The sequence below is a fragment of the Miniopterus schreibersii genome (assembly GCF_964146895.1).
Source record: "Miniopterus schreibersii genome assembly, chromosome: 3".
NCBI classification, from domain to species: Eukaryota; Metazoa; Chordata; class Mammalia; order Chiroptera; family Miniopteridae; genus Miniopterus; species Miniopterus schreibersii.
This window is the reverse complement of record NC_138103.1, coordinates 40,823,992-40,842,170: the sequence shown is the minus strand read 5'-3', so window position 1 is coordinate 40,842,170 and position 18,179 is coordinate 40,823,992. Positions and strand designations below refer to the sequence as shown.

The 18,179-nt window shown below is 40.8% G+C and overlaps 1 pseudogene across 1 annotated transcript; it reads left to right on the top strand.

Annotated features, from left to right (window-relative positions):
- Positions 1 to 16,992: 16,992 nt before the first annotated feature.
- LOC308554891 (ras-related protein Rab-9A pseudogene) lies at positions 16,993 to 17,578 on the top strand (annotated as a pseudogene). Its single transcript has one exon. The product of its transcript is annotated as a ras-related protein Rab-9A pseudogene (transcript).
- Positions 17,579 to 18,179: the final 601 nt, after the last annotated feature.

Sequence of the window (18,179 nt, the reverse complement as noted above, 5' to 3'; positions counted from 1 at the left end):
ACAAGACTCTTTGGGTCATGTTCCCACATTCAAGTCACACCAGGCTTTTAGCATTTGATTCTGGCTCTGTTGTGCACTTGAGCTCTTGCTCATAACGTCTCCACATGCCGTTTAAATCTCATGAGTCATCACAAAGGGAGACCATCAGATTCCAGGCAACAATAACCAGTGCTGTCAGCCCAATTCATAGGCCCAGTAAGAAAACAGAGTCTTCCTGGGGAGGGATCTGTCCTTTTTCATGTACACTAGACTATGCCAGGGCACTTTACAGCAAAATCCCTGGTGTAAGGCTGAGGGAGGGTAGCATGTTAATTTTTAAACACACTAATCCCTTTCCCTCTCCCTCACCCCACCCACAGAATTATATCAGAGACGTCACTACAGTGGCATCAGCATGGCAGTGACTAGGGTAAGGAAACAAAATTTAAGGAGGCACTCACTCTCGTGGTCATGCAAGCTCAGTGCCTCTTTAAATTTTGCACCCTAGGTGCCTCACTCGCCTTACCCTAGTCCTGTCTCTGTGCATCAGACCGTCATTTATTTGCTAATATTCTCAAGTAACTTCTGTGAGTCAAACACTGTTCTTGATGCCGGACATCCAGAAGAGGAGCTATCTAATAAGAGTTTCTGTCCTCAGCATGGGGCAGCAATAAGTGCTGTGGATAGAGGTGACGCAGAGAAGAGGAACAAGGACGTGCCAGGGTAGGAAGGAGGGTGTCATTTAAAGCAGGGTGTTCAGGGAAATCCTTACTGAGAAGACAGCATTTGAGCAAAGACTTGAAGGGGGTGAAATGTTTCTGAACACTTAATAAAGTGTTCAAAATATTTTATAAATTTGTTGCCAATATTTATCATGAATAGATTTCACACACACACACACACACACACACACACACACACATGGCTTCACTTGACAAGTCCAAAGATCTGGCAACACGGAGCCACAGTCCCGTATGACAACAACTACATGTTGCTGAGTGGGGCTGGCCACTTTAAACCAACTCAGGGCCTTTACATTGGGCAAGAGTTCTCTGGTTCTCCAATTTTCCACCTGCCTGCCTTGCTCAATATGTCACCTGTTTGTCTGCTGTTTGTAAACTTGATTTTGCAAACTTTGGCTAGAAGCCTTAAGAGAGACCTCAAATGCTTCCACCCGTCCTCCAAGAGGTAACTCAGAGGCTTAGGGTCTATGGCGATGAGATGCTCTTCTCACCACACCACAGTGAAGTCACTTTACCAGTGAGGCGAGGAAGTCTTGGACTCTGGACTCCAGAGATGAGTGATGTTTACCTAGTTGCTAGAAGCTAAGGGAGACAGATATCATTGGGTTGTTCTCTGGCACAGTGACTGGCATTAGCAGAACTTTGTTAAAACACTGCTTGCTATCTTAGTCTACACATGTTCTAACTTTCAACTTGTCTTTTCTTGGAGCAAAACGAAACAAAACAAAATACTAGGGTGTGAAAGACATGATTTCCTGTCTCCCCAGAGTTTCAATACAACGAGCAGTCACAGCCTTGAAACCCCACCTACCTGCTGGCACATATCAAGGACAGGAATTTTCCATTTGGGTGACATGCCCATCTGTTTGTAGAAACTACCCTGAGGAACAGATTTGTGATGTCAGATAGCACAGGCAGAGACTTCTGTGTGACAGCCATTCCCAATACAGCCTGAAAAGGCAAAGGGGCATGGCTATGGCAACTATCACTTATACTCTCCATGCTTAAGTGGATTTTTATTTCTGTAACTATCTGCCTAAGTTATAAGAGAGGTGAGAATGAGTTGAGTAGGTGAGAATGAGTTAAGATTTCTCAACTTCAGCTTCTGTTAAAATCTCAACTGTGAAATTGCATGAATGCAATTTTGTTGTAAAATGAAAATAGCCGGGAGTGTAGACATGGCATCAAATGTTTGACGAACAGTGAAAGATTCTGGATACATTTCAATCAACTCACTATATTTGCACTGGATTAAAAAGCCTCAAACTTTGCCTAGAGTACAGAGTGCACCATGTCTGCTTTATTTCACAATCACTTTTAAAAGAAAAAGAAGGGAAGGGGGAGCATAATTTCAATTTTAACTTCAAGTGGGATATTGGAAAATTTAACTTTCATGTTAGTAAAAATGAAAACCATGGATTAAAAAATCAGAACTCTTTTTAAAACAATTTGCAAATAATTACTGGGCCGTTCACATATGTGAATACTAAATTTACATGAACTAAAGGAGAGTTTTTAGGATGACCCCAAGAGAATTTGTGAAAAAGGAGAAATTTCTCTTTGGTGAGCAAAATCTCTCTTTTCTGTACATTTCCCTCACTTTTAGTAGGTTCTCCTCCCTGTGCTCACCACACAGTTCCCAAAACTGTAATGTGTCCCACACTTTCGCCTGCCTCCCTGCATCAAAATATGGGCCCAAGGAAAGGTATAAGAAACACATTTTAAACCTTCTTTAAAAAGCTCTAATTCAAAAGATTGCTTCTGATTTTCAGGGCATGAGAAAATAAGGCCAAGGGAAGTAAGACTTTGTCTCCTTTACAAGTTCTTATAACACATGCTTCTCTTGAGGAAATTTTTCAAAAGACATCAATCATTTTACAATGAAAAGTTTTTGTGAGTTTTCATTTGGAAATCAAACATGAAGCAGCAGCAAGAAGATTGTTCTAACTCTCATACCTCTCGTTACATCCATCGCATCAATAGAGGCGCTTTGCAAATGTTTTCTTGTGGTGTCCTGACTACATATACACTTTAATTATGTAGTGGACCTGGATCTAGCAAAAAGAAATACCAAAGAAACCCTACTTTAATTTTTCCATTAAAAGTCTTCAGAGTTCTTTCTTAGCCTGTATCCCATCTCATCCTTTTTTGTTTTACCTGTAAAATAAATTTGCAGATAACACTCGGCCATGCACATAGCTTGAATACTAAATTCATATTATTTCAGGAAAACTTAATGTTAGTGTGACCTTTCACTTTAAGAAAACCACACATGAAATGTTATTTGAAAATAAAGCCACTTAACAACAACACAGATTGAGAAAACAACTTTGGGTAAGAGTCTCCATCCAGCGCCCCAGAAACTGCAGCCACGGCGATGGATAATTCTGCTTTTGCTGTGGTTCACCCTGCTCACCCGTTTTCCTTCCACGAAGCGTTACTAAGGTGCAGCAGTATTTTAAGATGGTCCAAATACAGATGATCCAAGCCAGCCACCGTCCTGGAGGCTGTGCACCCCACAAGAGGACAACCACCATTCCTTGCATCTCCCTCTCCGCTCCCTGCACCCTCTTTCCTTCCTGCAGAGGGAGAAGCTCCTCTCCTCTGGCTCCTGGTTGCACCCACTTCCTTTCTCAACTCTCTCCCGTTCGCACATCCCCCCCTCCCAGCCCTTTCTTTCTGACTATAAACCTGTACACATCTCCCCGACTCCGAAAGTCCCTTCTCTATGCTGTGCTCTCACCTCAAGACCCTGCTGTCAGCTGGCTTTCCCTGCCGAGCGCCCTGACCGGGTGCTCGGCAGCTTCTCAAACATTACTGTGTGTGTCACCCCGGGGACAGCGCTAGCACGCAGGCCGGTTCAGAAAGCGTCGGAGACTCTACATATGTGACGAGCACCCAGGCGACACCCATGCTGGAGGACCCCAGAGTCAGCACCTTCACTTGCCCACGGTGCTTCGTTCATCCCTCGCCGGCTGATGTCCATCTGTTTCACCCACTGGAACGGCTCCTAAACGCCACCACTGATCTCCCCGCGACTCCCATGGCTCTTGCCTTTGTCCTGATCATCTTTAATCCGTCCAGGGTACCATTTCTCACCCCGGGGCGCCTACCACCCTTGTTTGAAATGTTCTTCTCTTGGGTTAGCTGACACCACACTTTTTACAATCCTTCAATTACAGTTTACATTGAACGGTATTCTGTGTTCGTTTCTGAAGTGTGGCATAGTCGTCAGAAAAGTCATGTCCTTCACGGAGTGGTGCCCCCAATATTTCCAGGGCCCGCCTGGGCCCGAACAGTTACTGCCCCATGACCGCGCCGTTCCCTGTGCGGCCTCTGCGTCCGGGGCTCGCACCCCACACTCCTTTGGCTCTTCCTCCGCAGGCAGCTTGTTTCCTTTCGTCGCAGCTCTTTCTCCCCTGGCCACACGAAGCAGCCCCCTTCCCACCCCAGTGCAGTGTTTACTCTTCGGCTTATCCTTGTCTCTGTCCTTCCCTCAGGAACTATCCAATTTCATGGCTTGGCTGGGCACTGTTCAAATGGGTATTTACAAAGGGGCCTTGCCCTCCATCTACATTCCAGCGGCCAACCAGCAAGTAGTTATCTCCACCTGGACAAGCTTCTCACTCCTGAAATTTCAGTTTTAAACCAAACTCGAGACCTAACTCATTTCTATGCCTGTTTGCTTTCTGTGAATGGGGTGATGGTTACTCCAGTTACACAGGCTCTCGGCCTCTGAGTCATTCTTTCTTTTTCTTTTTTCTCCCGTCCCTTCACGTTCCGTCACTAGACTCTAAGCCAGGACAGGAAAGGTGGCTCTTAGGATGCAGCGAAGACTAAGGTGAGAGTGCTGGGAGAATTGCTGACCATATTTTCAGCTGCAATTTAGTGACACTTTTATGTTCTGATGATTCCTTGATGTAACTCAGTGAAGGCACTAACGTAAACCCTGCCTTTCTTCGTCTCCCTCTTTTCTCCGTTGTCTTTCGGTTTTCATTTCTGCATCTACATCCCCTATTTTCTTTCCCTTTCTTTCTTACCTCCTTTCTTTGTTTTCCTCTTTCTCTTTCATTAGTAATCAATCATACATTTTAAAAGGGTCCCGTTCCCTTTGCCTCCCTCTATTAGCACTCATTTGCTGAACAACATCTATCCAATCTTTTTCGTCTCCCTTCTCCCTGCCTGTGTCACACAGCACTTCATCACCACACTCAGGCTGGTCATCCTGCTTAATCTTAAAATGGTCCCGGGAGAGCAAAGATAATTCCTCCATTGTTTACTGTTTTATCTGATATAGCCTGGTATCCGGCATTGAGCAGGTGCTCAGAAGGGGTTAAAGGAACAAAGGAAGAAGGACTGGGAAAAGAGAAGACACAGAAAATGGTCCCCATTTTGCAGAGTAGTAACTAGGGGTAACTACCCCTAGTAGTTCTAGGGGTAGTAACTAAGAGGTTAAGCAACTTGCCTACAGTTATGTAGTTAATTGGTGATCGAGTCAGTTTTCTGCCTATTCTGTCTAAAGCAAAAGCCTGTGTTAAGGACGCTGTCTTTCTGTGTCCCCAGATCTGCACTAGGTACTCCAGGAGGAGACAAATATGTATATGACAAAGGCTCTGCCCTGAAGGAGTATATAATTTAGTAAGGAAGCTAAAGACACAAATAACTGTAATATAAAGTAGGGTATAATCATGAGTTCACATTTTCTAAAATGATTTGTTCAGTACCTAGCTTCTGGGTAAGTAATTACAGTGTATGGCAGAATAAAACAAGTTAATAAAAAGTGTTTAGATGGAAGGCTCTCCTTTTCCCTGGAGTCTTGTGGCTGACATTACTAAGAACAAAAGTCTTGAAATCCAAGCAAAGAAGACTCCCCATCACATGTCAGACCCAGATGTCCAGGTTAATGAAGATTCCAGTATAGTTCCTGGTCTAAAATCAAATCCAAGGTGCTTAGGAGCAATTCTTACCCACTAGAGAGAGCAGAAACACTGTCATTAAAAGGTGTTATGCCAACATATTGTCTTTAATAGTTGGTACAAAAGAAAAAACTTCTCTATTGTTTGGAAGGGACAGAAAGTGAAATATATATATTTAAGCCTAGAGTAGACTAACAATGTAGGTCTCATAATTTTTCATTTTCAAATGGATATGTTTTTGTTGACACAGAAAGTTATTTAAAATATGCTTTTAAGTAAAAAAAATCACATGACATAGCAACTTGCATAACAATTTCTTTTTTTAAAAGAAGACATTATACAACACAATGTTTATAATTTCTTTTAAAATTACACAGCTATATATGTATATATGTATTTATATACACATATAAATATGTACTAATACTTATTAATATTATGGTTGAATTGGCTTTGGATCTGGCAAGACCTGGGTAAGATTAACACCAACTGCAAGGCCTTTGAGAGTTCAGCACCCTCCCTTGAGGTTTACTTCTTCATGTCCATCTGCCTCTGTCCTTCTCTACCCTTGTGCACTGATCTTGTTTCACCTCATAAAACTCAGATGCAACACTTAGTCCTTTCCCAATAAATGCATTCCCTGTAAGCCTTCTGTGAGATTTTGCTGAATTTATTAAAGGTTTAAGGAGTGTGGTATGATTACTTAGACTCCTATCTTAATAGCATTTCAGACTTTATCCTGCCTGATTCTGGAAGCTTTGGTGCCAGCCAACTCTGGCCCCAAGAGAAAGGTAATAGAATAAGATTTTATCTTTATCACTATATATGTATATGTATGTAAATATTATATAAAATATATGTACATGTACATGAATATGTGTGTATATATAATAACATGTGTGTCTATAAAATATCCCCTGGCTTCCTGGATGTTTAAAAATCTAGGAAGCTATTATTCAAAAATTAACAGTGGCGCTCTGTGCATAGCAGAAGCTCAAATGACTTTTATATTCTTCAAACTTTTCTGAATTTTCTGAAATTTTTATAAGCATGTATTACTATTATCATAATAAAAAATACAGTTTTTTCCATTTTAAAGATAGAGGCATAGTACTGATGAAAAAACAATATTCCTCTGGCTCTGTCTGTACCAGCTCCACAGAAGCCCAGTGCCTTCAAATTTACCCTAAAGTAGTTCGAGTTGCTGCAGGGGGTGTTCCAAATGCACCCTGAAACCAGCCTTCTTGGCTACCACATTAGTCTCCCATTTGCTGTTCCCTGTGGTGACATCCCCTGCCAGCATGTCTAAGGGCATCCCTCCTCACATGGTTCTCAAAGATCCCTGCACTACTGTTGGTGGATGCCCGCTAGTATCTCAGCCAAAGGACTAAAGGTCTCACAAGGCCACCATCCGTTATCTTTGCCCAAATTGACCTTCTTCTATTGACTGTCCCTTTTGCAACTACCACAAAGTACACTGCTACTTTCTAGAGCAAGTAGTGACCTCTTTTGCCCTTCCTCTACCTTTGATAGAAAGAAAAGATAAAAAAATAAACAAAGTTTAATGTCCAAACCACTCCTCCAGTTTTCCTTCCATCTCCGGTCAAAGAGAACAAAGGATCCCTGTATTCCTTCCTTCCTGGAACTATCACTGCAAGGCCCTGTCAGGAGGCTGCCTGGAGCAGCTAAAAGCCGGGCTGGACCACCCACACAGAAAAGACACAGCCTGTCTGACTCCAAGTCTGCTTGCTTGGTGGAGTGGTGGGGAACCAGACAGAAGTACCCTAAGCAAGCACCCTAAGTAGACTTACGACAACTGGACTTCCAGTTCCAGTCCATCAGAGAAGATGTGCCAGTATATCCTCTCGCCACCCCAAGAACCTAAGCTTTCTGTGGAAGGATCAACCCCTTACAGGGGATCCCTGGGCAGAGGAGCACTACCAAGTCCATAAATTTTATGGCCTCTTATCATTACCTCTACAATCTCACTATGGTGAATATACAAAATCTGGCATCAAATCTCAAAGGGCCAATCTAGCCAAAGAGCCACACTGTTTCCAAGGAGAAAAACAGAATCTCAGGAACTATGAAAAACTGCCTGGCCATAGGCTGAATCTGGCTTGCAGGTATGTTTTGTTTTGGGCCAATCACCTGAAAGGGTGAGAAAGTAAATACATACATACATACATACACACACACACACACACATACACACACACACACACATATGCGCACACACACACACATATATACACTTAAGATATATACAAGATGGAACAAATAGGTTTACAGTTGTTCCTATGGAAAATAATACAATAATTAATAAATAACAATACAAGAATAAACTCTGTGTTTTGCCCACTTAACAACTGTAAACCTACTTTTTCCCAACCCTGTATATATCTCCCAGGGAAAAAGCATTCTAGCCAGAAGCAACAGCCCAAAGGAAGACTCAGGGGAGATTGCCTAGTATCCTCAATAAAAAGTTAATCTTATTTAGGTCCTGGCTGGGTAGCTCAATCAGTTAGAGTGTTGTCCTGATATGCCAAGGTTGTGAGTTTAATCCCTGGTCAGGGCACATATAGGAAGTAACCAAGGAATGCATAAATAAGTGAAACAACAAATCGATCTCTCTCTCTCTCTCTCTCTCTCTCTCAAAATCAATTAAAAAAAGTTAATCTGGTTTAGAGCAGGTTACATAAGATATAAAATCAGAGAGATTATAGGATAGAGATGGTGCGAGGTCTTGCAGACTATTGAAAGGTGTATGTCATTTACTGGGTGAGATGGGAAGCCATCAGAAGGTTTTGTTGATTATAATTATGCTAGATGTATTGATTTAATTCTAGTAAAGCTAAGAAGAAAGGTAAATATTTTTTATAATCATGTCATCACCCTGGTCCCTGTAGACATCAGAGTTTGTAGTCATAGTTCATCAGAATATCATAATACAGGGCAAAATATCTGGTTTCTCTACCATGTTAGACAAAGTCAGTCATGTTGACTAACTTTCAGAAATATGCCATCTTTGGTTGCCTCCTTTCTCTAGCTTTTGGTGCTTTGACCACACTACTCTCCTCTCTTATCCTTTATAACACATCTTTTCTGCCCTTTCCTTGTCACCTACTAGCACCCTCATCACCTGGGTCTTCTTCAATCTCCTTTGCCAAAGCCATCACTCTGGAGACCTCATCCAGGCACATATTCTAGGTCTTCAACCTGGAGTTACCTTACTTCAGGACCCGTATCACTGACAGCAAGGCTTATGATCTCCGGAAAAGGAACTCATAATACCCTGAAATTTACCCCGCAACCACACCTCACAGGTAAACTCTGTTAATAGAGCTCATATTTGAAATGAGAGCTAAGATTAGGTGAAGCAGTCTCACTTCTAAACCCAAAGCAAACTTCCGAAATTATTTTACCAATTAGGATAAAAGTTAATATATACTCAGGAGGTTAAAGACTAGGGATTTAGCCTGAAGAGTTACATGTGTCTTGGGAAAAGAAAGAAATTAGGCCAAAAGTAATCTGGCAGATGCAATTTGTAAAAGCAAATTAGACCAGGGTAAGTTAGCCAATGTAAATTTGCTCCTCAACATCCCCAGTCACAAATGACAACTCAAATATATGTGAATAGTTGATGGAACCAGCTGACACAAGAATCCGCATGTCCACCTTGGTTATAGAAGGTGATCAGTTATTTCAAAGTTCTCTCTTTCTGGAGATCAGTTATTTCACAATATTTGGACACTGAGGGTACATTAAAAGGGTTAAAAGATTATGACTGGAAGATAGAGTAGACACATTTCTCCCTATTCCTTCCTCTGGGTATAGCCAAATCCCTGTGTATTGTATATAAAACAAACATAAAAACACTCTGAAAAGTTGTGAGAAGACAGACCAGTTGGGGACTTTGGAACCTTCGAAACAACATGACTCATTTTATGATTGAAAACCTTAGAAACCAGAGAAGTAATTCTTCAGGTAGAGTTTATAGCTAACTAAAGCTATGATATAGTATTCAGTACTTCCTCCAAACCAAGGCTTTCTAAATATTTCAGAATTAAAAGTAGCCTTTTTTTCCTACCTTACCTCTGCCCCTTAATCAAGCATGAAAGCAATGCTATAATGTTAGCAGGAAGAAGTACTCCAGTTGGCTTTATGATACCAACATACAATGGGATGAAAGAATCTGACATAAGGCCATCTGTGGTATAAAATTTATCTTTTTTTCCCCTTATGTCATCCCTAAGATTTGCTAATTCTTAGAAACTCTTTTTATGTAAAAGGAAATTACATCTTAAGGATTAAACAAGTTTGGTAAATGTGAATATGTCTACCATAGAGCAAAGTAAACAATAGGTACATAATATTAGATTTCTTCCTCCCATCTCAGTCTGTTGGACAGACAAATCTAGAAATATTTAGAATGGAACTCTACTATATACCTATTTTTATGTTTTCTTTAAAAAAATTTGTGAACCTGAGTATAATCCTGATGTATAGATCATTTGGAGAAGAAATTACTACAGTGTTTAATCATGCTATTACTCATCTTTAAGGTAACTATTTAATCTATTATCCTATCTAGAATACCTCTGAGAATAAAAGAGGACAGTATTAATATAATTCTCACAGTGCATCAGGACTGTGATGGAAAAACCAGGATATTAAGTCACAGATCAGAGATTCAGCTGTAACCCAAGAGCCGAATCACAAAGGCATCAGAGCAGCCAAAATGAAGACCCCAAAATGAAGACTCCCCAAAGTCACTCAGATCACGCATTGTGTTTCTGGAAAGACTCCAATAGTTCTCAGGAGAGCTCACTTACTCTTATTTTACACCTAGTTTGTCAAGATTTCTTTTCTAGTTTCTAATTCATAAAAGATGTTGACTATAAGACATGACAACTGATCAAAGAGGGCAATGGAGATACTACAACCACAAATAGAAGACATAGATACCCAAAGTATAGAAATTTAGGAGTGAGGGCAAACAGTTACACACCTCAACAGTATGAAATAGCTATATTACAGAACAACGCCCACAGTCATGTGCATAATGTTGACCTGGAGTCATTTAGGAAGGTTTGACTCAAGTTCAGATTATATATTGTTTAAGATATTAGTAAAGAATGAACTGCATTTCTATCCAAAATCTTTTGAAATTTTGTTTTTCAGTGAATAAAAATTTAACTATTTGAAATTCAGCCAATTAGTAAATGCAATGGTGGCCTTAGCTTGAACCCCAGCTAGGCCTGACCTAGGACTCAGAGCTATATGATCATGACAAGAAGGCCTATGGAAAGGACTACAGGGCTTCTTGAGAAGAACGCACCCTAAGGAAAAGGCAGCACTTCCAAGAGAAGGTGTCATTTCTCAGAAATAAGTGGGAATCATTATTGCTCTCTGTGGTTCTTATTGCTCTCTGGACAACTTCCTCCATCTCTTCTTGCCCTCTTCTCCGTTGCTGCCCTATCTGCAGGTCTGTGAAGAGCCTTAGAAAGTGGAGTACTAACATCTGCAGATCTGTGAAGAGCCCTAGAGAGTGGAGTACTAACAAACATTCATTAGGTGGTAGCTGAAAGCACTGTGTGCAAATTACCCATGAGACACCCCAGGGATTTGGAGAGGGCTAAAAAGCCCATAATAGTGGGTAGAACTCAGAGCCAATGAAATCATGCGCTACCTTCAGGGTGGCACAGTCTGGTGGAACCTGAGACACATGGATCAGACTCATTTGGGAATCTGAATAGCTGAGACTTTTATGTACATTGTTAAATGGATCTTATCCCATGCTACTGTTTTTCACATAAGCAACACTTGAAGATTTTATTCATAAACTTTTTTCTGATGATAAAAGAAATATATCTACAACTACTTGATATAAAGGTAAAATTAGTATTAATTGTAAAAAATAAAAGATATAAACACATATGTATGCATATGTAGTATATGTATGTATGTGTATGTGGGTGTATATGCATGCATATAGGTATATGTATGTACATATGCATGCATGTGTGTATAATGCATATTCTTTAAGTAAGTAGGATGATAAAAGTAGAGCAAATAGCTGAAAGAAACAAAAATCATAGTGATAACAGGGCCTGAAATACAATTTAAAGTGTTCTAAATCTGTAACTGAATTTTTTTATACATTCATTTGGGTGATTATTTATACATGTTCAGTGTCTTGCACCTCACTATAGGGGAAGTTATTTGGTAAATAATGTCTTTTGGAGATTGAAACTCTAACAACATTGTTATAATGCAGATAAATTTTGCTTAAATCACTATCCTGGGACCTTAGACAACGTTTATTTTTCTACACAGCTGTGGTCTCTCTTGTAAAAATATCTCCTTAGGTAAATAGCTCTCATTCAAATATTGAAAATGAGTGTATGGTGTATGTGTGTATATATGTATGAACACACACTGGTTCTGGGATTGGTTTTAGAAATAAGAGACTTGATTTAGAATGTGACACATAATAGCTTAATTATTTTGAATAATTAAGAGATAATTTTAAATACAATACATTTACCATTAAAAATAGGAATGCACACTATTGGGATTTGATGACAGTTCACAAATGAACTGTCATCCCCTTGAGTTTTGAAATAAGATTTAAAAAGACATGTGATGTGAGATCCAAATATCCCCTTTATTACTAATAAACTAGGACTAGAGAAGGGGGCTTGTATATGTACACAAGCTTCCTAATGTTGGAACCAGAATTAGACAGATCCTTTCCCAACAGCACTGGGCAGGGCCATCTCTGCTTGTCGGGGAGGAAGGCCATGCTCTCTTCTGGGCAGCTCACTCTAGGAAGGCAGGGAAAATGAAGAGTCTATGCTCTCCAGCCCACTTCTTCCTTCTAAACTCATGGTCTGATAAGGGAATGGAAAAAGTGTTATCTAAAGAATGTCCTTCACATGGAAGGAAACATCAGGGGTGTTTCTCAAACACATTCTTTAGTTTTCTGTTCTATTAACCATTAATCCTGAGGTGCAGTCACTTCCTTGGGGGGAAATATTAGCAGTCCCATGACCCCCCATCATGAATGCTTCCTAATACCACTGTCTTCCTCATTGAATAGCATCCTGGAACCACTGGTGAGCAGTTTTGATTTTTCCTCCAAAAAGCTCATAAATGCACCAGAACAATACATTAGGTAAATTAAGGCCAAGGCCTCTATCTACCCAGTTACATAATTTTACTATTCTATTTCTCATCACAAGTCCTGAGCAGCCTCATTGTCCAACATAGTTTGTTAGAAATTCACAGTGATGGACTTCCAGCTAAGATTGCAGCATAGGTAAATGTGGTACTTGCCTCCTCCCACAACCACACCAAAATTACAACTAGACAGTTTGGCTCAGTGGTTAGACAGTCAACCTGAGGACTGAAGGGTCTTGGGCTCAATTTCAGTCAAGGGCACATATCTCAGTTGCAGGCTTGATCCTTGGTCCCAGTCAGGTGTGTGCGAGAGGCAACCAATTGATGCATCTCTCACATTGATGTTTCTCTCTCTCTCTCTCTCTCTCCCTTCCACTCTCTCTGAAAAGCAATGGAAAAAAATATCCTTGAGTGATGAGTAAAAAAAAAATTACAATGTTTAGTAGTTTATACAGAACAGCCATCATTCAGAACCACCTGAAATCAAGCCGAATGGAAGTCCTACAACTACAGAATTAAAGAAGAAGCCACACTGAGACTAGTAGGAGGGACGGAGACATGGACCAGACAGGCACCACACCCAGTGTGGAAGATAAAAGTCAGGGAGGATATCTTGGCTGTGGAGGTCCTCCCTGAGGAGCAAGGGGTATCAGCCCACACCAGGCCCCCAGCCCAGGGTTCCAGTGCCAGAAAGAGAAGTCCCCATAACTTTTGACTGTAAAAACCAGCAGGGATTGAGGCTGAGGAAGACTGAGGCTGCTGGAGTCCCAGGCAGTTCCTTTTAAAGCGCCCACACACGGACTTATGCGGACTCACTCTCTCTGAGCTCCGGCATGGGAGCAGCAGTTTGAAAGACACCAGGGACATAGGGAAAGAACTAAATTGTTTGGCATCAGGGTGAGAGCTGAGGCTCAGCTTTCTCCCAGATGGAAGTGTTGGCAGAAGCCACTGTTCCTTTGATAAGTGCTCCCTGCCCCAGAGTTAGCAGACCAGCACCGTATCTGAGACTCCACCAACCTGACTCACATAGTTTGACCCACTTTGGTGATTCCCTGAGGCTCTGTCCCACCCAACGTCTGAGTCTACCCAGGCTGTTTCCAGTGGCTTTTCAATACGAATGGCTTGTCTTGGCTCATGCTTCAGATTTTCCTAAAACCTCTCCAACAAGCAGCATCTGGCCCCAGCATGCCCCATACCTCTTGCTAAGTGGTCCCTGGCCCTGTGCTAGCAGCCCCAGCCTTTGTTCATAGCTTGGCCTCACCTGGGCACCTCCAAGTTCAGCACGTGAAGCAGCCATCTGCAGATCACCTTGTAGCCTCTACCTCCCTGGAGGCCCCCAGAGCCAGCATACCCAGTGGATAGCTTCAGACCATGTCGAAGCACCACCATATAACCACCTCCTCAAGGGAGACATTCAAGGGGCAGACTCAGTGGGCACCAGAGCCCTGCTAAAGTAAGTCCTACTCTTGGGTGGGCTCCTGCACAGCTGATCCTCCATGGTGGCCAGAGATCGGTGGTCAGTGATCACAGCTAGTCCTTACAGCTGATCAGTCTGAATAAATCCCTCCCATTGATGTGCCAACAGCAATCAAGGCTCAACTACCACAGGAGAGTGTACAGTTCACATGGGAGGCACACCTCGAGTACCCAGCATGGGTGATAGGGGAAGTTGTGCCACTGAATCATACAGGACACATACTATATTAGACCAGTCTCCCAAGCCTGGGAGACATAGCAGCTCTGCTGAATACATAAAAACAAACACAAGGAGGCTGCCAAAATGAGGAGAAAAGAAACGGCCAAAATGAAAGAACAGAACAAAACTCCAGAAAAAGAACTAAACAAAATGGAGACAAGCAATCTACACGATGCAGAGTTCAAAACACTGGTTATAAGCAAACTCAATGAACTTAGTGAGAACCTCAACAACATAAAGAAAAATAATCAGTCAGAAATGAAGGCTACACAAACTGAAATAAAAAATAATTTACAGGGAATCAACAGTAGAGTAAGTGAAGCTGAGAATCAAATCAGTGGTTTAGAAGATAAGGAAGCAAAAGCACCCAACCAGAACAGCAAAAAGAAAAAAGACTCCAAAAAAATAAGGATAGTGTAAGGAACCTCTGGGACAACTTCAAGCATACCAACATTTGCATCTTGGGGATACCAGAAGGTGAAGAGACAGTGCAAGAAACTGAAAACTTATTTGAAAAAATAATGACAGAAAACTTCCCTAACCTGGTGAAGGAAATAGACTTACAAGTCCAGGAAGCACAGAGAGTCCCAAACAAGAGGAACCCAAAGAGGCCCTTGCCAAGACACATCATAATTAAAATGCAAAAGTTTGAAGACAAATTGAGAATCTTAAAAGCAGCAAGGGAAAGGCAGTTAGTTACCTACAAGGGAGCTCCCATAAGACTGTCAGTTGATTTCTCAAAAGAAACTTTGCAGGCCAGAAGGGATTGGCAAGAAATATTCAAAGTGATGAAAAGCAAGGACCTACAACCAAGATTACTCTACCCCATAAAGCTACCATTTAGAATCAAAGGACAAAGAGCTTCCCATACAAGTAAAAGCTAAAGGAGTTCATCATCACCAAATAAGTATTATATGAAATGTTAAAGGGTCTTTTTTAAGAAGAAGAAGATAAAAAATATGAACAATAAAATCACAATAAATACATGTCTATCAACCATTGAATCTAAAAACAAAACATGAATAATCAGAGAAGAAACAGACTCATAGATACAGAGAATGTTTTGACAGTTGTCAGATGAGAGGGGGTGTTGGGTGGATGGGCAAAAAAGGTGAAGGGATTAAGAAGTACAAATTGGTTGTTACAGAATAATCTTGAGGATATAAAGTATAGCATAGGGAATATAATCAATAATATTCTAATAACAATGTATGGTGTCAGATAGTGTGAGATTTACTGAGATGATCACTTATTAAGTTATGCAATATCTAATCACTGGAGTGTACACCTGAAAGTAATATAATAATGTATGTCAACTATAATTGAAAATAAAAAATGATTTTAAAAAAAGAAGTTTACAATGATGGCAAATAACAACATTAAGATAGTCCAACAGAAAATGTTCAACATAGAAATATGAATATAAACTATCTTCCGCTAACAGTTCTCAAAGAAGAACTGAGGCCTGTAAATGGAATTCTGCTTACCAAGTGAATCTAAAGCATGTGGCCCAAAGTGAAAAGTCCAGAATCAATTTCCCCTACCTCTCAGTATTAAAGCATAAAGACATTAATGTTCAAAATGTACCCCTCCCAATTTCTTATCTTGTTCAGTTTTTATATAGGAATTCTCTATCTTGGGTAAAGTTGTGATTCTTTCTGCAGCTATAGCTTAGGTTGCCTCATACCATAATTAATGTAGTTCACAAGCAGTGGTATTTCTTAATGGCAACTCTTTCACAAACCACCCTTGAAGATATCCAGGGATAATTATTAGTAGGACATATAAGATTATCATAGCACTGGCCCCACAGCTACCAAATTTAGAAAATGACTCAATCCTTAGTCCCTAGGGCAGTTAACCCAGAACAAAATTATATTCCCAGAATTAGCCTAAACCAAAACAAGGTGGCAAAGACCACTGCAGAGACTCAGCAGCATTGAGAAAAGGAAGATACCTCCTTGGTTTGAACTGTATTAATTTGCCAGAGTTATGCCAGTTGCCCAGAGGTATGACCTGTGAACTTTGAATCAATTGGAAATTGCTCTTGGAAAGAGACTTTTTTAGGACTATGAATTTTCTAGGTTGAGAGAGAAATCCACTTATGCATACTGTCTCCTCTCAGAGAAGGGCATTTAAGATATTGTTCCTTGATGCTGTTTCCTGGGCGCTGGGTGGGAACAACTGGGGTTTGGACCTGGGCAGTACTGCCACTTTGTCCAGCCTGTCCAGTCCCTAACCCTCTTGCTTTCCTCATTGTACCTGGAAAGGCTAGCTGGGAATTCCCAGACATCCTCTGTGTGACTGAGAGAAACTTCCTGCACTCCTATAATGAGTGTGACACAATGGTGAACCGTTGCCCCCTCCACCCCCCGCCCGTGTCTCAGTAAATCTTCCCAAGAGCCCTAGGGATAATGATGTTGCTTGAACTGAACAACTAAAGGTTCTGAGGCCAAAGATCTTGAGATTAATAATGGCAGGAAAATCATCACTTTTTAAAATAATTCTCCTTGGAGATGGTGGAGTTGGGAAGAGTTCTCCAATAAGCAGTTATGTGACTAAGTTTGATACCCAGCTCTTCCACACAATAGGTGTGGAATTTTTAAATAAATATTTGGAGTTAGATGGTCATGCAGATTTGTGACACAGCCAGTCAAGAGGGATTCAGAAGACTGAGGACACCATTTTACAGAAGTTCTGACTGTTGCCTGCTTTTAGTGTCAATGATTCTCAAAGCTTCCAGAACTTGAGTAACTGGAAGAAAGAATTTTTGTATTATGCAGATGTAAAAGAGTCTGAAAGCTTTCCTTTTGTGATTTTGGATAATAAGAGTGATGTAAGTGATCAGCAAGTGTCTGCAGAAGAACCCCAAACCTGCTGCAGGGACAATGGTGACTACTTTACTTTGAAACAAATGCCAAAGATGCCAAGGATGTCACAGTGGCCTTTGAGGAAGCAATTGGAAGAGTACATGCTACTGAGGATAGGTCAGACCACCTGATTCAGACAGACACAGTCATCTGCATCAAAAGCCCAAGTTTAGCTTATCTTGCTGTTGATCATTACAGAGGCTGCCTGAGCCTTTTAACCAACTTGCACATATACACAAGGTGGAGAGGAGAATTAGTGTTTGCAACAATGGATCATCTACTCATAAAATTGCACTAACCATACTGCTGCTTCATTAGTAGGTGAGAGAAGGAACACATCCACTCATGGAAGAATCTCTTTACTCAATAGTGGCGCCTTACATTTATAAATTGTAATGGTTGTCTCATAACATTTAACTTAAATATGTAAGTTACAGAGCTAATAAATGAGATGACCAAGACTTTATTTATAATTACAACAAAACACTTGAATATTCAAGATTTTATTTAACTAATTGATTAAATGGAAGAACCAGGCAACTGGCTCAAAGGAAAAGTAAAGAAGCACAAATTTTTAGGGAGTAAGGAATGTTGAAATGTATGTGCTAATAGATACAAAACTGGCTTTTGCATAAGATAGCAGTGTAAAGGTTGTCGCTCCACAGAAGGAGTCATTTCCATGTCTATTAAGAATAATTATTTTGCATTGCTATTAGTTATTTTCAACTTACAGAGTTGTGAAATAGCTTCCATAGAATCAGAATCAGGTAACTATGAAGGGTGTGTGCTA